The following is a 23,191-nucleotide window of genomic DNA, read 5'->3' as shown; positions in this document are numbered from 1 at the left end:
GCCTTGCTGTGATCTCTTTGCTTCCCCTCTAAACTACAAACGAAGAAGCTACTTTGCCCTGATCCCCCCTCAGGGGGAACCCCGAGGGACACCTAATGCACGATTGACCCCCAGGTCTTCTGTATGCCTTTACCCCATTTCCCCTCATTCCAAAATGTCTCCAGAAAGCTCAGAGGTTGAGAAGCAAAGTGATCCTCATTGCCCCCTACTGGCCCCCTCAAATCTGGTTCCCATTTCTATGGCCTCATCTGATTCACAGCCCATGGATTATGGATCATTCCCAAAACCTATTATCTCATCCTCAGGGACTGATTCATCTGAACCTCTACAGTCTCAAGCTCACAGCTTGGTTCCTCCGCTTCCAGTGATTGCCAGGCTGCCTGACATCCCATCTCCTGTTCGTGAAATTCTTCTGGCTTCACACAAACCTTCCACCAGGAAATTTTATTCTAGTAAATGGACTAGGTTTTCTATTTGGGCCAAAGATCAGAACATAGATCCCTTCTCTACGTGTCTATTCAAAAGATCCTTCAATACCTGACAACTCTTTTACATGCAGGAGCCTCTGCATCGATGATCACTGTACATTTAGCAGCTATCGCCAATTTTCATAATGGACTTGATAATTCTTTGATTACATCACACAGCCTATGCAAGACAATTTTGAAAGGAGTATTACATGTTAAACCTCTGGTCAAGCCTCTCTTAGAACCCTGGGACTTGACTTTGGTGCTTCAATCTCTCACAGGTCCCCCTTTTGAGCCCTTTGATTCATGTGATTTAAAATTTTTGTCATGGAAAACTATACTTCTTGTAGTACTTACCTCAGTGAGAAGATTATCTGAGCTGCAGGCCTTGAGTGTCAAGAGACCTTACTTGATCTTCCACACAGATAGGATGTCCATTCATACTGGCCCTTCTTTCTTGCCCAAGGTCATTTCTGGATTTTCCATTAACCAATCTATTGACCTGCTGGCTTTCTTTCCTCAGCATTCTAATAGAGGGGAGTACCTTTTGCACACCCTTGATGTGCATCGACAGCTTTGTTGTTATTTGGATAGGACTAAATCTTTCAGGAAAACAGTTCAGTTGTTTGTGGCCTTTGCAGGACCCAGATTGGGTAAACCTGTTTTCAAAGTGACTTTATTCTCCTGGCTTAGAAACATAATTACCTTTATCTACCAACAGAATAAGCTGTCCTCACCTTCCAGAATAAAGGCTCATTCTACCAGATCTATGGCTACTTCTGCAGCATTTCATTCCAGAGTCTCTATGGATGATATCTGTGCAGCAGCCACTTGGGCAAGACCTCATACCTTTATCTCTCATTACAAATTGGATTTGGCCTCCAGGGGACAAGCATCTTTTGGCTCTATGGTGCTCAGGAATATCCTTCCCTAGCGATACCCAGGACTCAAGTAGCTGGAGACTTGTTCCTATTTGTAATGAATGGACAAAGATTTGCAACATCAGATAAAAAAGTTATGTCTTACCATAACGTTCCATCTGTGTTGTAGATCTTTGTCCATTCATTACTTCCCGCCCTCCTTCCCCCTGCCTGGACTCCTGGTGGACTTTAAGAATTCTTGGTTTGGGTATTTGCTTAGATAGAGCCTTCTACTATTTTTCTATTACTACCTCTATTATATAGGGGCAGGTCAACTCAATCTGAAGTAACTAGGAGAGGGTCATTATGGGTAGGTCTTAGCTGAGAGTTTTTGACTGGTGCTAGCTTGGAAATGGCGGTATCAGTTCCAAGGATGAACCAAAGTCCTATTTGTAATGAATGGACAAAGATCGACAACACAGATAGAATGTTATGGTAAGACATAACTTCTTTTTTCACACCCTGTACTAGAACTGAAGACCATCTGTACTCCAGTCCAATACTTACAGCTGTTGCCACAAGACTAGTTGCATGACATTCCCTATTTTACTAATCATGCTTAAGGTCCCGCTGTTTACTGCCACACAACATTGCTTATCGGGTTTGTGAGAAACCCAATGGTATTAATTGAATGCATGTGCTTTCTATTTTAAGCTGTCTGGGTCCTGTCTGTCCAGTTGTCCAGTGCAGTGATGCTATTTGCAGAAATGAGATAAGCACAGCTAAACCTGACATTAATTTTTCTCCATTTCCCATTTTTACCATAAGCAGAGCGTCACACAAACAGTGGCCCCAAAAAGAAAAGAAAAAAGAAAAAAAGGGAGAGGTAGTCAAAATGAGGAAAAGCAGTCTGTGATATATACACTAGAAAATATTACTCTCATGAGATATTTCTACATAGGTCTGGATTTGAACTCTCACTCCAATACAACTTCAGAGCACATGATGGGTGCCTTATCTGTCTTTGACACACAAACAGCTTTGCAGCAAAGAATTAAACTCAGTCTGCACACAACCAGCTGCAGCAACATCTACAGTGATATCAAACCATACAAGTGTTATTTGTACATTTATTAGTTTTGGATGCAGTGCAGCCAGTTATCATACAACCTGTCATGATTATTGCTTGCAAATATACAACTCTGTCTTACATTTATGTGTTTGTTGGCCATTCTTCATTTACTGTACAGTAATCTGAGGCATGCCATTCTATATCATTGACCTTAAAATGTGTGAGGATATTAAGTGGAAATACTATCATATGCAGTTGACAACATAAAGGCCAGGTTGGATGTTAAGGAACACAACATGCAACCTGTGTGCTGCTTACTTACATTTCCAACCTAACATGTAAAACTTTGTAGACTTAACCTGACACACCCAGTGGAAGTAAGGCAGCTTACAGTGCTGTTGTGTTTTCCTTCTCCCAACCAGTAATCATTCACAGTTGTATTCCATTAAAAACAAACATCTAGGGAGTGCCTGCACAATGTTTACATCAACTACATGGATCCAAGTATTTGAGATTCAGCATTTCTAATGAGTTCACACCTCATTTGCATATTCACAGTGCTAACAGACCTGAATCTATATTATATAAAAAGTAAACCATGTAGGTAGGCAAAGTGATGGTGAGGAGACTTATTTATGTTGGGAAGAATGCACATAAGCTTATTTTTTCAGGATATATATCTACAGAGGACTACTGAACTTCAAAAGGTATGCTTGCATTTGTCAGCTATATACTACATATGCTGGAATGCATTTAAGAAAAATGTGAAGGGAAGGCTTTTACACTTTTTATCTGTATGTATTAGTTACAAGTGTACTTATGGTAATGGCATTTTTGTCAAGCCATTTAACAGGTATACATGATTGCCAATATGTGAAAATGGAATGTTCTGTGATAAATATGTACAAATGTTTCAGGGGCAGTTCCTTTGATAGCACATTTTGCATTTCAAATATAGTTTGTTAGCACAATGTGTCATTTTCTTGTTATTTTGTGGGGGGAAGCAAAGCTGAGTTACTGTTATGACAGAAACAAGAATATCTAGCTATTGTTACTCTCCTTGGTTTGCATTCTGCCTGTTGTTCATATTTCACATCTCTAGACTATTTTGTGTTTTTCAAGTGGGTACTACTGAGTGTCTCTGGAAACAGTTATTTTGTAGTTATGTGATAATTATGTGTACTATCCTTCTGTTGACCTTTAGAACACCTAAGAGTATGCCACCAAGGTGTGTCAATCCCTGGAGACCCCCCCCTTCACCGATGATGGGAACCAGGTGATAGTTGATGCCTTTAGGCAGCATGGGTTTTTTCTCCTGGAAAGGGTACGAGGAGATATGCCACACTGGATGTGAATTTGGTGCCAACTGGTTGATAACTTGAATGCCATGGGTGGCTACATCAAAACATATGAGCAGGTGCGCTACAGGTTCACTGACATGATCACATATGCATGGAGGAGAGCAGCTCCAATGGGCCATGACCAGATAGTTACTGGGGGGGGGGCTGCTAGGGAACCACCATTAACACCCAACATGATCACATATGCATGGAGGAGAGAAGCTGCAATGGGCCATGACCAGATAGTTACTGAGGGGGGGGGCTGCTAGGGAACCATCATTAACACCCAACAAAAAAAATCCTGGCCAATATTAGAGATCCAGACAGTTCATTGGAGAGTTCAGTACATCATGTCATGAATGTTGGAGCAACAGTTTCACAGACAGCAAGTACATCACAGGAGGAGCTTTCAGGTAAGCTTTGATATCTCAACAATTGAATACTATTGTATAGTAAAACAATTGAAATGAAAACTTTACTTTTGTGTCACATGAATTTTGTTGGGGGGGTTGATGATTGCTGCGGTTCTCAACTTTGGAGTTGTCAGTTATGTTCTTGTTAAAAGTATAGTTAATGGACATATAAAGGTATAAAAACATTAACCTCCTGTGTTACTGTTGCATATGATGATGTGGCCCTTACCTTTTGCTTAACTTCTTCCAGGACCATCTGGCTTGCAGAGGGGAATATCACCTGCAGATGGTAAGCCAAATATTTTTATATCAGTACTGCTGTGCAATTTAGAGAAATATTTTAGTGTGTGATGTTGATGTCAGGCCTGTTGTATGTATTGCTGTACTGTCTGTATTAGTGGAAGCACTGTTAGTTTGTTAGTCTATGTTGGACTAAAGTACTGCAGGCATTATTTTTTCCTGTGTCTGTTGCTTTTTATCACAGATGATCATGACAGTGGAAATGTGGGGCCTCTGCACCCTGATGTCAGTGTATCAGCAGACTCTGATGATAATGGTTTCCAAACAGAGGCACATTCAGGGGGTGTAGAAGTTGAATCTGACACTGAGGTTGACATACAGCCATCCCCTGCATTTCCACTTGACACAGCCAGTAGGCCTATGCCTACCCATTCCAGTGATACCACAGATATTGGACAAGTGGAGGGCAAGGCCATTGATCAGGGAAGTGGGGCTACTGAGACTTAAGTGCCTGTTGACTCTAGCCATAGCCAAAGTGTGGGCAAGGTGCCACACAGGAAGGTTGATAGGGGTGCTTGGAGTAAGCCTGCTGTCCCTCCTCCAACTGGTGCAGGTGTCTCTTCCCATGTCACTCAACGTATGTTTAGGGCTGTCATGGAGGCACAGGCAGATTCTCAAAGGTGCTCCAGATAATTGCTGAGGGCTATAGATGTGGCGCAAACTGACATGTGTGACTGCCTCCACCGTGTTGCCGACTCAGTGTATCAGATGAATAACACATTGGAATGAGGGGTGTCTGTGATGGAATGAGAGGTGTTTGTCATGGAATGAGCATTGTCTGTGACAGAATGTCTGCTGGGATGGGATTGGTGTCCTCGTGGGTGTAGGTCAGGCACATCATCTGCTGATAACCAAAGTGGCCATGTCCGATCATGGTCCCATAGTGGCAGTACTTCCACTGGTCTGTTAGTGAGTGTGCTGTCCACACCCAGACACAGCAGTCCATGGGGTTGTAGTCCTGAGTGTCTCCATGAAGGAAACTTGTCCATCAGACATCAGTCATATTCAGGTAGCAGCACTGCATCTGATCATGGGTGTGGATGTGCCAGTGCAACTCCTGGCAGAGTCAGTTCTTATGGTTGGTGGTGAAAACAATGAACAGCCACCTCTACCATGCATGGCTCATACCTGTGTGACATACCAAGATGAAGAGCTAGCACTGAGCTTGGCTATGTTCATGCAGACACTCACACACCAGTCTCACTTGGAGGACCCCTACACACACACACACACACACACACACACACACACACACACACAAAACAGTTAATAGTTCAGCCTGCCTGCTTTTCTTTCTTACTCACACACACTCACTGATCTTTTGTGTCAGCCTAGGCCTCCTGCACCCCCCCCCCCCACACACACACACAACACCCTGTGCAAGTGATGATAAATGTGCCATATCCCTGTTTTCTATCCTTTGGAGTCACAGATACATAAGCTCTGTGTCTGATATTCAGGGTGCATAGCTGACTTAAAGTTCTTAGTGTATATCTGCATTTATGGTGTTGAACTGGTAATTATACCTTTGACTTTTATTGGCCCTGGAAAGTTACACAACTGATACCATCAAAATTTCCCACCTTTATTGTGAATGATCTTGTGAGACTTGTGAAGTCAGAAACTGTAATGTATATCATTACTTTCTGACTTATCTTTTTAATGAATTTCCATTATGAATGTATGGTGCTAAACTGGGCCATGCAGTGACCAGCCTTACTTTGGAGGGGTATGACTGTGTGAATCATAGAATCCTGAGGCCTACTACTTAATAATGAACAGATATAATTCACACAAGTCTCTGCTGTCACACGTGAAGATCATTCTGTACCAATCTCCCACCTTTTACTTGTTTACAGTACCAATTGGTGAAATACAAGGATATGCCACTCATTCATATTATTGCACAATACACTCCAGGTTTGAGGCTTACCTTGTAAATGCAGCAGTTGACATGGTTGTAGTTCAGGGCTGAATCCGTCTGATGCAAGTAGTGCACAGCCAATGCATGGGGCGGTAAAGGTTTTGTGAGTTGCCTGGCATCAATGTTACTATATGTATGTGTGTTTAAGAGGAAGGTTTTGGGCCCCTAGGTGGTGACTAAGTGCACTATGCATTGTCTCTTAGCCAATGCAAAGAAATACTGAGCATGCCTACGTCTGCCTACACCCACAGCAGCTGCTGGTTCTCTCTGTAACTCCTCATCTGCCTGTGGCTGTGGTGACCTTGGCTTTGGTGGTGGGATGTGTACCCCTTCCATTTGATGATCCTGCTGAAGCTGTTTCTTTGCAATGATGTTGCACAGCATGGCACATACTGTACTGCAGTGTTCCCTCAGATGTATCCAGGCACTGGAACCATGACTTCAGCAGCCCAAACACATGCTCTATGATATGTCTGGTTTGAGCCTGTGCCTCCTCATTCTGGCATTCTTCAGTAGGTGTGTGTGGTTTTCTGATGGGTGTCATCAGCCACAGTTCCAGTGTATAGCCTGCATCTCCCAGTAAAAGAACCTGTGAGATATCCCGCCAGTAAATATCTGGTACAGTGGGTAGGTGTGCCAGATATGAGTCATAGTAACTGACAAGGCTGCCAGCACACACATTCAAGATGATTCCCTTGGCATTACACATGACTTGGCAGTTAATAGAGTGGTAGCTCTTCCTGTTTATGTAGAACCAACCCTATTCTCCAGTTGGTGCCTTAAGTTCTATATTTGTGCAGTCTATGGCACCCAGTACGTCAGGGTAGTGTGCTTGGTAGAACTCCTGCATATTTCTGGCCCTCTCCTCAGAACTAGGGGGAAATATATGTGGTCACTGGCATGTTGGATCATGGCATACAGGAATTGGTGGAGGATCCTGAACGCTGATGCCTGTGACACCCCTAGCATGTCCCCTGTTGGTCTCTGAAAAGTACTTGTAGCTAAGATTCTAAGTGCTTCACTTACCTTTCTCTCAACTGGATGGATTCTCCTCTGTTGGCTCTGGCCCTGAGTTGAGGATGCAGAGGTGACAGAGTACCTGTAGTGTGTCCCTATCTACTCTGTCGTGCACTACAATCTCCACATTATGGAGGATGTAAAAAGGTAAATGGGGCCTGAAAACTCTTCTTCTTCTTGGTCTAGGCCTACTGGCAGCAGCAGCATTGGCTTCAGCCTGTAGCACATACAAATGAAGTAAAGCAGACAGCAGCCCCTAACATTCCGTCCATGTAGACTCCTTTCTGTGGTTATATTCCAAAAGTTGTGGAATTCGCAGGAGAGACAAGCACAGAGTCTACACGGATGTTTTATAGCTTGTTGAATAGCTCCACCATGTTGGATTGGTTAATTACCATGCAATTCAGCTACTTATGTTGTAATTAGCATGCCACAGTGTTTACCTTTTTGCATGGAGGTGTGTGCCTCTACACAGTGCTTAGTGAATCTACAATTGTCCGGACCGTGGCATGCACAGGGTGAAAAATGACTGTGTAGGCTTTACTGAATTCCCTGGATATATTTCTAACTAATTGAAATTAGTATAGCAGTACAGTAGAATGAACTTTTAATTGAAACAAGATAGTGAGAAGTTTATGTCTTTAAAAATGACATCACTAATTGAATGCATGTACATGTATGTATATGAAGACTTTGTTTTTGTTTGACTTGTCCTCTGACAAGTGAACATACCATCTGAGGTACTCTGCTAATCCTTTCATTCCTCCTTGGTGGGGGTGTTGTGCCCCATTCATTCCCTGTTGGCAAGGAGCAAGTGTATTGTGAGTGAATACATCATTTTATGAAGGATTGCTTTCTTTCTTTCTTTGAGGCCCTGACTCCCCATGCATGCTCATTATCATATAAAGGACTGGTGTGAAATCAGCACTCTTCAGCATAACATGATAAGTTGACCCTGCCCAACTTTGTAGATAAACACCTCCACATGATTTCAGATCTCCACTGATGATTCTACTGTGAACTGTATGCTCTCAAGCACACATCCTTCCACTTAAAGAAAGGTGAGGAGGCTTAAACCTCATCATTACTTTTGTCTCCCCACAAGCTTCAATACATGTCTGAGTTGCTAGTCAAATTCAGTTCACTTAGATTGTAAACAAGACTTTATCCCTCTGTACCAACAGAGCCAACTCATTTCTCACTAATAATATAATGCAATTATCAATTCCCAGGTGAGTGCACCATTCCAATAAGGAAATATCGCCTCTTGTGGCAACCTAATTTTGATGAATTGGCCCTCTGACTTGTTGCAAATAATCATGAGTCACACTCTGAAAACTTCTGAAATAGAGTAGCATCTGTTTCTAAAAAATGCTTGGCCATTGTCAGATATCCTTATATGCAAATCAGTCTTGCAGACAAATTTAAACTTTTATGAATCTTACTCAAGTTATTCACAGATACAACAGCTCTAAACAGAGCTCATAAAATGCTAGAAACTGAACCAAACTGGTCTATTTATGCTTATAATCCAAATAAATCTATTTCATCACACATTTAGAGAAAGGTTTCTTCTGAGTGTCATGGAGAATGGTATAGCATGCAACATTGGATAAGACCACATTACCTAGATCTTTCACGATTGGGACAAGTAGCACTAAATTAATGAAGTACAGCTAAACTCTTTTTTTTTTTGCAATCTGATTTTTATTAGCATTTTTAAGGACACAAATACAGAATCAATTACAAGTCACACAGTGCAAATAAGTTTAAAACAAATAAGTGAATATGTTTCATACAACCTGGTTAGGCACACGTACAATCAGTTCTATATATGAAAATGAAATATTAACCTTCATTAAACAAGTGATTAGGAGATTAACAGACAGAAAGGTAGCAAAAAGTTTTTGACAAGTATTTATTTTGCAGGATTATGGAAGTGTATCAGTATGCCTAAATTTGATTTAACTATATATAATATATACACACGAATGTCACTGAATGAAAGGGTGTTAGTATAAGGAAGCTAGATGTTAGTGCTTGCACAAGGGTAGGAAAAGATATCGTAGGGGGTTGTATTGTTTGCGATCAATCAAGAGTTATGCTGGAGGTAGAAATTAAAGAGGAAAAGTATTTGTCACAAAATTAATAGTCCAAAAGAACTAGGGGAATTAGAGATAAGGGGGATATGATGAGGCCCGAAGGAAAAAAAAAAAAGAGGGGGAGGATGGAGGTCTACCTAAGGATGGAGTTGATTAAGAGCATCTAGTAGGTTATTCCAATATTTCTGAAAATAACTTATTTTCTTTTTGCTTGTTGTCTTAAGTTTACTTGCTAAAACATATTTAACAGCCATCGACTGGAAGTCATTCCAAGACACTTTGGATCTGTCTAGCCAGTTTAAAGTAATGTAAGTTTTGAAAAGCGCACATAGTGTCACGATAATATGTTTAGTTTCAGATTTAAATGAACCTGGATTAATATTTAGTAACGCCATTGAAGGTGGAGTGAAAGCTTCTGTTATACTTGTTACTCATCTGGTGTATGGTTTCCAGAAGCAAAATAGTCAGTCATTCCGCAGCCCTCCCATTGTAGTTCAGTCCACTGAACAATATTATAGGGCATACCTGCACCTCACCTTATCGCATGTTGCTATATCACAGAATACATAAATACACTCATTTGCCCTCATATGCCTTTAATATAGAGTATACCCCATCTCTCTTTCTCATCTGATATTTTTCCACCCCATTTTATAAAGTTGTAATCTTTCAGTAGTCCTGGCATGTTACAGCAATGTGATGCTTACAGTTCCACCCTGCCCACCAAAATAAATATATTGCTGGCATCTTCTACGCACATCTCTGTTGCAATTCAGTCCCTGACACAACAAAATAATTTAATATTACTCTCCATGTCAATGTCTTTTTCACTCCTGTACTTTCCTGCAGCATAATAACATGCATTATGCTGTAGTACTTGTTTATTCAAGGTGAAAATGCAACAGATGTTCATGACTTTATGCACAATATTAAATGTCATTTAAATAATTTGGTAGTAGTAAAGGGCGAATATAAAACATAACACTTCTGTAGGATATTGTTACCCTGGTGGTGTTATCAGATTTGTATAGCAGACTGGAAGAATAGGATGGGAGCTATATGTCATAGAAAATACTGTGACACAACTGTTCATGCCACCTCACACATTTCCTGGTTGTACAATTAAACTTAAATCAAAATTCACTAGGTGGACCACTCGAATAATTGCTTTGTGTATACCTTAATCTCTTGCTTGCTAAGATATCCACATCGGTGAATCAACAAAATCTCAGTAAATCTGAAGCTTGGAACGATAGGAAGCCTATATTGTCCAAACCAGCAAGTTGAAAGAGGTACCGAGCAGCTACCGACCAAAGAAAAAAATCATTAGTTAGCGTCCCAGTCCTGGTAAAATTCTTCTTTGTTCTTAAATGCTTCTACGGTGAAAGAAATATGAGTCGTCATTCTGTGTTAAAATCTTCCTCTTTATTAATTCAGGTAGGTGAGCGCAATAACTGCAAGTGGTTAAAAGTTAATGAGATGATACAAGAATATTGTTTGGTATTGATAGATGTGACAAAGCAATATTTAAAGCCAGAAAGCTGTAACACCAAGGAAATATCAGTCTGGGACAGGAATGTGATATAAAGGAACTTGAGCAGGAGAGAGTGCATTAAAATATTTGAGAACTGATGAAGGATCAGACTAAAATATGAACAAATGTGAACAAAACTCAGTAAGGAATATTGTAGAATACTGAAATTAATACAGAAAATAGCCCTAACATTTAGGAATAAAGTCCAGGCTGTAAGCCAGTCTGTTCTTCCTGTTCTGACTTACAGTTTTGGGGTGATTGATTGGCCCCAAAAGGTATTGGATCAGTTGGACAGGAAAACAAGAAAATACTTCACACTTATCAAATGAGATATAACAGTCAGCTTATGCCAAGATTGTATATACTTTATTCTGAAGGAGGTATGAGCATCCTCAAGATTGATTACATGTATAGATTTGCAGTTGTAGGACTGCAGACATATCTGCTGACCTCACCAGATCCAGACATAGTGAAAGTTTTAAAACATGAAGAAAACAAGTCTAAGATGACTTCCATGATTAGTTTAGCAGAAACGTCAAGTGGGAATAGAAATCAAACTAAAAGTAAACACAAATCAGATAACAACTGAATATGCCAAAAAACAAAAGAAAGAATATAAGAAGGATCAGATGAGAAGGCAAGAAATGTGGAAAAGGCATAAATGTAGTTGCAAGTACAGAAAACTTCTAGAACAACCTCATGTTGATCAGGATCTGACATAAGAATGGTTAAGGAGAGATTAATTTAAACTAAAAGATGAAAGGTTAATATTGGTGGCCTGGAATAGTGGACTACATACATGTTGGTTTACAAAGTTCTTTGAACATGTGGGAGAAACAGACAAATGCACATTTGTTAAACAGAACTGGAAACAGCCACACATCTTGTTGCTGGGTGTGATGCACTAATGGGAGAGAACCTGCAAACTGAAAGGCATAATAATGTGGCAAAACATTTGGAATGGGAATTGTGCAAACATTACAATACTTTAGTAGATGAGAAGCATTGGAAACATGAGCCATAAAGCATTATAGAGAATGGTGAAGTATATATATCACATGAGATCACCCATTACCAACAGTTCAAAAAACAGATGAGAGAAAATCAGATATAGTAGTCCATGAAAAGACGACGAAAATAGCATTGATCATCGAAGTTGCTACACCCAGTGATTACAGTGGCTTACAAACAGAGAGACACAAAGTCATAAAATGCCAAGATTTGCAGGCAGAAATGAAAGCAATGTAGAAGAAGGACATCCAGACAATTCCAATAGCAGTGGGAGCAATTGGTCTCATATAAAAGAATTTACAGTCATATTTTGATATGCTACCAATACATATAACTCCGTAGGAATTGCAGAGTCAGTTCTGGGTACATTGTGCATGTTACAAAGAGCACTTTTGGCTAACATCAAAGACTGAAACAATATTTTTTTTTCATTTATGTTAATCATACTTTGACTTAGGAATGGGGTCCATTCCCATCATGGTACTAGAAACCTCAAAACTTGGAGGAATTAAATCCACAGTCAAACCATTATATGTAGCCTTCTCCTTGCTTGTACAGTAACTATGCATAATGGCCTGTGTAACCCACCTATGTGTGTACTTACTGACTAGATTACCTCATGTGAAGTCCTCAGTATGAGCCTTTGATATAGCTGGGGTGTGTGCCATATGTGTGAATCCTAGCAACGGCCTGAGTGGTACATTGACCTATAGTATACAGTGCCCTGGATGTCCCTGACAGTGAACTATGTAGAAGCCCTTGCTTTTGATATATATCTGTCCCTGTGAACCAGGTGGGTTTGAGGGCAAATGTGTGTGTGCAGCTTCCCAGGATGTCCAGGTAATTGCCCATATTTTTGTGAACACTGGACTGCAAATTCCATACATCCCTCTGGATTCTATCTGGGAGTGATTTAGTTCTGCTAAGGGAAGTATGGACTCCCTGTCCATGTGCCAGCAGTCCACTATTTGTAAGTATGCTTGATTGTGATGTATAAGATGCAGATGGTACTTTACATAATAGCACACATGTCCACACCATGTTGTATTGCAGGCAATGGCTTCACTATTCATTAACATATACTTTTCTGTGACCACTGCTACTACTTCTGCCATCTCCAGGTGCCTATATGCCACATACCTCTGATATGCAGAGTAAATGCACTGCACATATTTATATATTTTTGAACCAATTTGCCATAGTTGATGCTGTCATTTGCATAATCTGTGTAACTCATTCACAAGGGTTCCTCAATTCCTTATCAATAAGTGGCCATTTGCATGTGCTGAATTCCTCACTATTTTACCTCTGTGCAGCCATGCTCTCTGTGTCTCTGAACTGGCCACATTGTGTGCATTGTCACTTCTTCTTTTGGATTTTCCCAGTTAGGGTTCACCACAGTGGATCACCTGTCCACTCATGTTTGGCAGTGGAGTTTTATGGTGTCAAGGTGCCAGCCCAGCGCCCAACCTTCCACAGAAGGCACACATATGCATGCACTCATGCCTAGGGCCAAATTACAGTGTCCAATCCACCTACAGCATGTCTTTGTGATGTGGGAGGAAATCAAAGCCCCCAGAGGAAACCCACGCAACCACAGGGAGGACATGCAGACGAGGATCGAACCAGAGACCCTCTTGCTGTGAGGTGGCAATGCTAACTGCTGCACCACCGTGGCCACCTTATTGTGTGCATTGTCACTGCCTATGCTAATTTGCACTGTGCATTGTGTTAAATGCCTGTGAATCTTGGCAAATGAATTGTAACACAGCTGTAAAAAATATTTCTAGCTCTCAAAGTCACAGGTCCTTAATGCTAATAAAATGAGAATCTGATCTCATTGCTAGAGAGAAAGTCATTTTGGGAGTTTCTTCTACTTATTAGAATCAAGTTTTACTGAAACTGGGTCTATCCAGGACACCGACAACTTATTGGCGAAACCTAAGGAACACTAGTTCAAGTCATATAAATGCAGATGTTTGAGATACAGATTAAACTTTTGCTGTATATACATATATATATATATATATATATATATATATATATATATATATATATATATACACACACACACATATATATATATATATATATATATATATATATATATATATATATATATATAGTTTATCATATTTTACTGTGAACAATTTGTGCTACACTCAAATGTGTTGGAACATTTTACTCTTAGACTTTGCTGACCCTTATATGCAATACTTTGCTATTTTATTTTTTAATTGAGATTTTGCATTTTAATACAGTATCATAAGAATAATTGTGTTTGTCTTATATTTTGGCTTGACTTAGTGAGTGAGTGTTGTGTGTGCAGAGAGTTACTATTTGGAAATTCACTTTGTGGGTTTACTTATTGTAAGAAGCCAAAGTGTAATACTTTGTCTTTGAGTCTCTACTCCCTTTGCCTAGCTGATAATTAATACTTTGTTAGGCAATTTTTGGCTATAAATCTCTGTGTTTATTATCTGTGATTATTTGTATTCAGAATTCTGAATTCTGTATTGTCCTATGTTTTCAAATGCCTTGGACTTGGGTCATGGTTGAAAAGGGATGGTCAATTAATCCACCCACTTGATTATCAAATAAGTAAATAAGCATCTCATTCTAAACATTACTGGTTTAGATTAATGCTATTTTGAAAGTATAATTTAAAAGTGCTTGTGGTGGCTGGACTCGATGCAGAACAATGACATTATCAAAAGCACTTCTATCACAGTTATACCAGCCAGAATATTTTATATCTGATGCAGGTAAACCAACTGTAATCTTTCATTGACAAAGAATTTTCATGCATGTTTTACTGAGTAATAACAAAGACTGAATCCTTGTTGAAAGAAAAGTTTTAAGACGTCTTCTGCTCCAGGGATTAAGGCTATAATAATCATAGCAAACTAGCTTTTTATATACATTTCCTAGAAAGCATAGGGTATAAATCCTCAACTGAAGGAAGGAACTGATGAAGTAATCCTCCTGCTTTAACATACAGTGAATGTTATTGTAATACCTCAAATTAGCTGGACAGTATGAATTATTGTATTTTTACTCTTAACTTTGATATACTTAGTAATATGGAAGACACACGCATAAAATGCTGTTCTTGCTAGAAGTCATATAAATAGATAAAAAGACAACTCAGACATACATGTTTTCTGCCTATGTTTATGTTGTTTAGCTTGGCTGACTAGTCATTCAAGTGCTTATGTTACTCTTTTATTAAAACTTTCTGTTTAGCTGTGTTTAATCAATCATTGCATAACATACTGTACAGTAAATGGAGATTAGCATTTCTAATAAACTTAATATTGGGTTCTTCATTTCAACATAATCATTCTAGGTCAACATCCGAAAACTGCATAATTATAGCGGCATAGGTTTCAAAATGGGGTTTTAAAGATACCACAGTAATACGTGTGAGAAAATTTTCAATGAGCAATTCGTTACTGTGATTTATTTCAAAATGTTCTATATTAAGACTACCATCATACTGTTTAGAGGAGCAATCAGAGATTTAGAACCCCCAGCAGTACCACTGGTGAAAATGAGGTGACAGTGATGGAGAGATTCATATATTTTTCTCTAAATGATTTATCAGAACCGTATACTTTATGTTAAAGTACATTAGCTCAAACCATTTAATTCATAACAGTCCATTTTTTCCTATATAACCTATTAAACAAAACTAAGATTTTTGTATTATTGTTGATACCATACACCATTCACATATAAACGCTCACGCCTTGCATAAAAACATACTTTTTCGATCCCTAGCCTCTCTATATCCACTGCATGCTCTTCTTCCCCCTAAAATTATAACTTTAACTCCCTTGTGTATATTCTGCTGCTACCACCCTACTCACTTCTGGCAACCTTCCCAGCTTATATCTTATTTCTCATCTAATCTTTCTACCTAACTTCTGTTACCTTCATTTACCGTTACCAGCCTTTCATAACATTCATAAGAGTTCAAGGCAATTTAGTCTCATGACCATTAACACCTTAGCAATACCCTTCCTCAGGCTATTCTCCCCTCCTAAAGGAGGGAGGGCTAGACCATATGATCATTTGGGTTATTGTTGAAGGATAATTGCACTGCTTAACGTGTAAGGGTGCTTGTTCTATAGACAATGTAAGCACTGTGTAATGAATCTATCTCTTCTTCATATTCTATTTATCTACTGATGAAGATTAGGTCCCTGATTGTGGTGTTTGCTAAGCTATAACTTGCAGAGTTATAGAGATCAAAGACTGCAAAGTCTCTAATGGTACAGCAGGTGAGTCAGAGACAACCTGTAGAAAGTGTATAAGATACTGTGCACAAAGGGACAGAGCTTCTAGTGACTCTCTTGGTAGCTCAGGTTCTTTAAGCCTGAAATCTTTTTAATTAAGAGCCTCTGGTACTACTCTAGTTGTTTGATATGTTGAATAAATTAGGTACATCCAGAAGGTGGAACTGTACTTTTTAATTGGTCTAATCTCTGCTGACTATCAGGGACCAATGATATCTTTAGATCTAGATGATACCCACTTCCCTAGTAGTTTTGAATGAGAAGGCTCTCCTGACTACAGTTGCCACATGATGATCAAAGGAGCGGGAACTGCCAACCCAAGTACCCAGGTCCCTGAATACATTTTTTGTTTGGTAATGGAGTATTGCCTATACTATACTATATGTTGTGGGTAGGGGTTGGTTGTCAAATGAAATATTACTAAACATTTTCATGTTTAATTTGGACCCATGTAGTACACCACGTATTAGCTAAGCTTCAGTGGGTGTGATAAGATACTTTGCATAATTATCTCCTTTCCTTTTTGTCTTTGCACTAATTTTTCAGATGTAATATTTATATCTGTTTTATAACATGTATAATGCATCTCCTATGTATTTCTTTCTCTTTTTGCAGGCATTCCCAAAAGTACCTTCCTGCTGTTCACCACCCTAACAAACTTCAGTTTGAGTGCAAGTCCTACAAGAATCTCTTGAAACCAGACTTGTAAAGTGATGGCGTCTCTAAAAGCTAAACTTGCTGTGTACATTAAGATGTATTTTCAGTCAAATAATTTTGTTTAGCCTGCTGTTGAGGAGTTCAGACAGTTGAATAGGCATTGTAAAAGCTCTGGTATGGCCAATTTAAAGTGGGCTTCTACTGTTAAAGCAAATGAACTCTATAAGCCATGCTGTGATTGATAGTTCATAATATCACTTAAACACCTATTACTCCTGAAAATTTTTGGAAAATAATCTAAACCCCTGCTTCTCTCCTACTTGATATTGCTCATATTTATTATAAGTAATTTTGCCTGGTAAATTCTTTCAGTATACACCATTTAGTTATTTTCCTCTCTTTCCCAGCATAACTACTTATGATTTATTTATTTGTTTGTTTGTTTATTTATTTATTTATTTATTTATTGGCATTTGCTACTAGGGAAGTCCAACTGGGCCATAACAATCCATTTTCAGTGAAGGCTTGGGAGAAAAGCTGCACATGTATAAAACATAGACAATTTAAAAATATATAAAACTTTAGAAATACAACATAATTAAAAATTCAGAAACAAATGTAAGCTTTGTATAATAGAAGTACATTAAGTTAGAGTGATGATTTTTATACAAGCAAGGTAGAACGTAGGTATAGTGTAGCTGCAGGCTGAAAGCAAATTCAACGTTACAAGAATAAATGAGAATCATTTTTTATAAAAAATCAATGCACACAAGGTACTGTGCAGCTACACACTAGAAAAGGAAGAAGAAGAAGAAACAAGTGAACTTGAATCTGTAAGTATATAGAATGGAGGTATTGTTTGTTTTTGTTTTTCTTTCAGCTTTTCCTGGTTAGGGGTCGCCACAGCAGAACTTTGGTCTGCTAATGATTGGCAGTCAATTTCTATGGTGCCAGCCCGACGCCCAACCTTCAATGAAGGCATGCCCATTCACACATGTTTCGAACGCCACTCAACCACGGGAGGATATGCAGACTCCACACAGAAGGCGCTCCAGCTGAGAATCGAATGGGAGAACCTTTTGCTGTGAGGCAACAATGCTACCGCTGCACCACCGTGGCTTATAGAATGGAGGTATTAAAAGGGATAAATATGGCCAGAGAAAGGAAGGACTATTTAGGCAAACTAGTGTATAGCCAGGAGGTGAACAAGAGCAGAACCAAGGCCTAGTTGCAAATTCCTTTATCGTGTTTGAAGGCATGCAGATTTGGGATGGACCTGATAGGTAAAAGTATGGAGTTCCAAGTTTTTGCTACAATGTAGGAACAGAGGCTGAGTCCAGGTGACATTCTGGGTTTATAGAGTGAGATGAGTTGTTTGTCATCTGAGCGGAGAGGTCTATTAGAGTGGTAACTAAGGAGAATGTTATTAAAGGCAGAGCAGGCAGAAGATTTATGTATTATGTTATGAGTGCTTTTAGATTTAGGTAGGTGAGGTGATGGGAATGTTTTAGCAACTTTAATGCTTGGAGGGCTGTACAGTGGTGGGTGTTGTCAAATTGTAGTAAATGTAAATTTTGTAGTTTTGTTTTAACATGCATTGCATTGAATTTTGTTTTTTGTGAGGTTTACAAGTTATATGAAAAACTAGGGGACCAACCTATGATAATTTACAGGAAAGGGAACAACATCAAAACCCTGTTAGAAAGGCATGACATGTCAACAGTGAGATGTCCTGGTATGCATAAATGCCTGAACTGTAATTACTGTAAATACGTCCATGAAGGCAATTCGTTTAGCCTGAATGGACAAGAATTTAAGTTGAGGAACAAATTTGATTGTAATACTACATTTACCACCTACCTATCCAGGTGTACATCCTGTCCAGCATTCTACATCGGTAAAACCGAAAGAAGATTGCGTGAAAGGATGTATGAACACCTGTAGGCTATTAGAAAAGGGAAACTGGAGAACGCACTTGCAAAACACACGGCGGCCTTCCCTAACCATGGTTTCAGATTTATGGCAATTGATCATGTAAAAATTGACCCGAGAGGGGGCCCTAGAAACTTGAAACTGGAGGAATTAGAATTGAAATGGCAGGTGAAATTGAATGCATATAGCTTTCCAGGACTAAATGAGTCTTGTTCAATAGGAAGTTTATTAAAATTGAACAGTCTAAAGAGATGATGGCCTTGTCATTACACACTTTTTATGTTTTTATGTTCTTGTGTATAATATTCCAAACTTTTTGTCACTTTCAGTTAATTTTATTGTCAACATGTTAGATACGACATTTGTAACATAAGGTATGTCTAACCCACTACATATTATATATTAAAATTACAGATTAAGTATATATAGTTTTTGAGAACCATATACATCTTTTGAGAATTTTATATTAGGTTATACCATATACAAAATTACCTCACCTTCCTATTGGAAGCTGAGTTTATTGTTAATATGTAGGACTTAAAATTTGGAATTTAAACAAGGGGTTTATAGTATTAATAACATTGGAACAAAAACATGAAAACACATAAACACATTTTTTGAAAACACTACTCCTCTTGTAAACATACCATTATTATAATTACATACTTACATATACAATTATTTTAAATACAAACATATTTTTTCTTGTTTAATCATGAACACATTTTATGTAAATTAGAATAATTTTGTGTTCTAGACTTGGTTATACTACATATACATGATTTCTGTAAGCTTCGGATCAGGAGTTAACAGTATATTACAGGTAGATAGATTACTTGTTGAAATTATGTTATTATTAATACTTCTTTTGTATTTTGTAACATTCAACAATAATCCACTTAAATGTTTTAACATAACTACATGGATTTTACATTAATAAGTTGATTTGATTTATGTACTCTTTGCTTTTAATATGTATTTAGAGTTTACACATTTGCCGCCAATTACGGCTCTTGTAGCTTTAAAATTTTAAAAATTTTTTTAAAACTGAATTAACAGAGTTAATTGTATGACGTAGGTTGATTATTGAGCCTTTTTAAATGGTTATGTTGTCAGTGGCTCTGTTTCTGAAGAAGTCAGCTTATATGTGCTGACGAAAAGCGCTTAAAAATAAACTTACTCCTTTTGGCTGTCTTCCGCTGTTCACGGCTTTTCTGTTTTCCAGGTTTACAAGTTAGTTAGAATAGCAGCACCATACTGGAGTGATATTAGGATGTATGTAAAGAAAGTGTAGTTATAATAGATGTGTTCACCATATGTTTGTATCTATAAAGCATACCAAGTTTTGTTTTTTTTATATTATTTTGAATATAAAGATCATATTTGACATTGTTGTCTATTATCATTCCTAGCAGTTTTGTATGGGTGGCTACTTTTATTTCTGTGTTGTTTAATTACAAGATTTTGAAGCCAAGTTTGTCTTGTCTGTGCATTTTTGGAAAAAAAAATTTCATGAGCTTGATCTCTTAGGTTTGAGAAGAAAATAGGTGCTAGTGACCAAGCACTCAATGTAAGTGAAGAATTATTGTGTGATTTGTTGCAGATCTATCAGATTTTTTAGAAGGGCATATAAGTGTAGAGTCATCCTTATACTAGATGAGAGAGGCTTGATAGGAGGAAATTTGGAAATTATTAATAAAGATATTAAAAAATATGGATCAGATAAAGGAGACTTGTAGAACACCAGTGATATTTATTTACCAGGAAAGGCTGACTGGGACAAAGCCCATTTTCAGCAGAGGCTTGGGGAGAAATGACCCAGATGCATGCCTTTGGAATGTGGAGGAAACTGGAGCACCCAGAGGAATCCCACATGACATACTGAGGACATGCAGACTCTGCTCAGAAGGCAGCTCAGGGAAGAATCAAACTGTTGAACCACTTTCTATGAGGTGACAGTGCTAACCACTGCACTACTGCACCACCCTGTTGGTCAGGTATGGGAAGAGAGAGACTTGCTATTTTACTGATTACTGTCTATTAGACAGGTAGCTGGAGAATCATTTGAGTGTAGCTGTAACAGACCAAGGATGTACAGCTGCTTTAAGAGTTTAGAGTGAGAGACTGTATTGGAAGCTTTAGAAAAGTTAAGGAAAACGAGGTGACAAAATTGCCTGAGTCCAGTGATCTATTTATGGTATCCCTGAAGGACAGTATGTGCAGTCCTGAAGACATATTGAGTAGAGGGTTAAAGATGATGTTGAAGGAGGTAATGGAACAGTTGTTTGTGGACACATTTTTGTAAGAGTTTAGAGATAGTGTTGATGATTGCAATGGGTCAGATGTTAGAAACTTCAGTAGAATCTCCTACCTCTGTGAAGTGGGATGATGTCAGCCTTTTTCCATAACATGGGATTTGAGTACAGATCTTTTGATTAGTTTACTAACTGGTTAGGCAATTGCCTCAGCAGTTAGTTTAAGGTATTCTTGTAGGAGGTCATCAGTGGAGACGGAGAATGGTGTGAGTTTGAGTAATATTTTTTTTAATAGTGGTAGTGGGGATTAGTTTTAGTGTAAAGGGGGTCTGACAGCAGTAGCTTATAGGATATCAATCTGGGAAGAAACTGGACAAGAACTGATAGGAGTGTAGTTGGGAGGAGGCTGGCAAAGCATGGTCTTTGGAGAGATAGTAAAAAGAGGTTTTCAAAATGTTTGAGAAGACGGGCTGTACAGTGGTGAATTTTTTTTGTTAGTAAGAAGATGCTATCAATAAATCAAGTATTAAATAAGGTTGTTGTTTGGAGGGCGGCGAGTGGGCTATCAGGAGATGGATTGGGGTCTTTTTAGAACTAGGATTTAGTAGAGGTAATTGTTGGGGATGGGGTTATGGTTAGTTTGTAGGAGAGTATAGTATTGCTTGTTGTTATTATTTACTTGTCTTTAGCTAGGTTATAAAGTCACCTGAAGGCTAAGAGGTCCCCAGTTGTTTTACATTTATGAAGTTACCTGACAGTTAAGAGGTTGACAGTTGCTTTATATTTCTGCCATTGTTTCCAGGCTTTGTTTCTATCTTGCACAGACTTCTTGGTTTGTTTAGAAAATCAAGGAGTGGTGTTTTTACTGGAGGTCTAGGTCATGCTGTGTAAAGTATCACTGAAAGACTGTGGGTTGAATTTTGAGAGGTTATTTTATTTTAGTTTTTTAATTTCATGTTTTTTGGCCTGATTATGTGGGCATTTTGAGATGTTATTTTTATTATTATTATTTTATTTTTAGTATCATGTTTTTTGGCCTGATTCTGTGGGCATAGGCTGGAAGGTTGTTGGAGAATGAGGAAGTGCAGAGGTATATATACTTGGGTTGGACATCAGTATCTATTTGAGGATGCTACCCTTATCATTCATTTTGTTGTGTCTGGTTTGCATTTTTATGAGTTGTATAAAGCTAAACAGGTTTATACTGAGGAAGGGTAGTCTGATGTCAGGTTCTGCCAGTCAATATTTACATTGCCTGGAATGATTGTTTCATTAAAGATTGCCTTAGATGTCCACGATAGGATGGTATAGATAAATTGTTGCAGGGGGGCCATGTAGAGTATAATAATGCATAGTTTTTTTGTCTTGTTTAAGTTTAGGAATGTGATAAACATTTCAGCATTAATGGAAACTTGTAATGGAGTTAGTATATTGGGTAAGGGTATAGGAGTTAGGATACATGAGGACTATTCCACCTGCTTTCTTTTGTAGTCTGTCCTGTCTGTATTGTAGCCAGGTAGAAGAAGTTTCCTGTCATTTTTGTAAGGTTTGAGCCAGGTTTCAGTAATGGCTAAAATTTCTGGAGTATTTTGAGATATCCAAGCATGTAGTTCAGTGGTTTTATTACATATGCTGCATAAATTTACTGTAATAAGCATCATTTTTTGAAGCAGTAAAAGAGGAAGTGGTGGTGGGGTGGGGGTATTTATGTTGGGTGATGAGATTGTGAGGTTGTGAAGGAGTGTATAGTGAACTGAAAGTGAGGTGGGAAGCAGGGGAGTTCCAGGGTAAGGGTGAATATCTCCACACTGAGGGATTTTTGTAGTGTTATATAAGTTGTTGTGTCTTTTGGCTTTTCCCGGTTAGGGGCTGCCACAGCGGAACTCCGGTCCACTAATGAGTGGCAGTAGATTTTTTTATGTGCCGAGTTGCCAGCCCTGATGCACAACCTTCAACGAAGGTACGCCCATTCACGCATGTCTCCACACAGAAGACACTTTAGCTGA

The sequence above is a fragment of the Protopterus annectens genome, chromosome 3.part0, assembly GCF_019279795.1.
Source record: "Protopterus annectens isolate FY-2018-M chromosome 3.part0, PAN1.0, whole genome shotgun sequence".
Taxonomy (NCBI): domain Eukaryota; kingdom Metazoa; phylum Chordata; order Ceratodontiformes; family Protopteridae; genus Protopterus; species Protopterus annectens.
The sequence above is the reverse complement of the archived record's forward strand: the minus strand, read 5'-3'. Positions refer to the sequence as shown.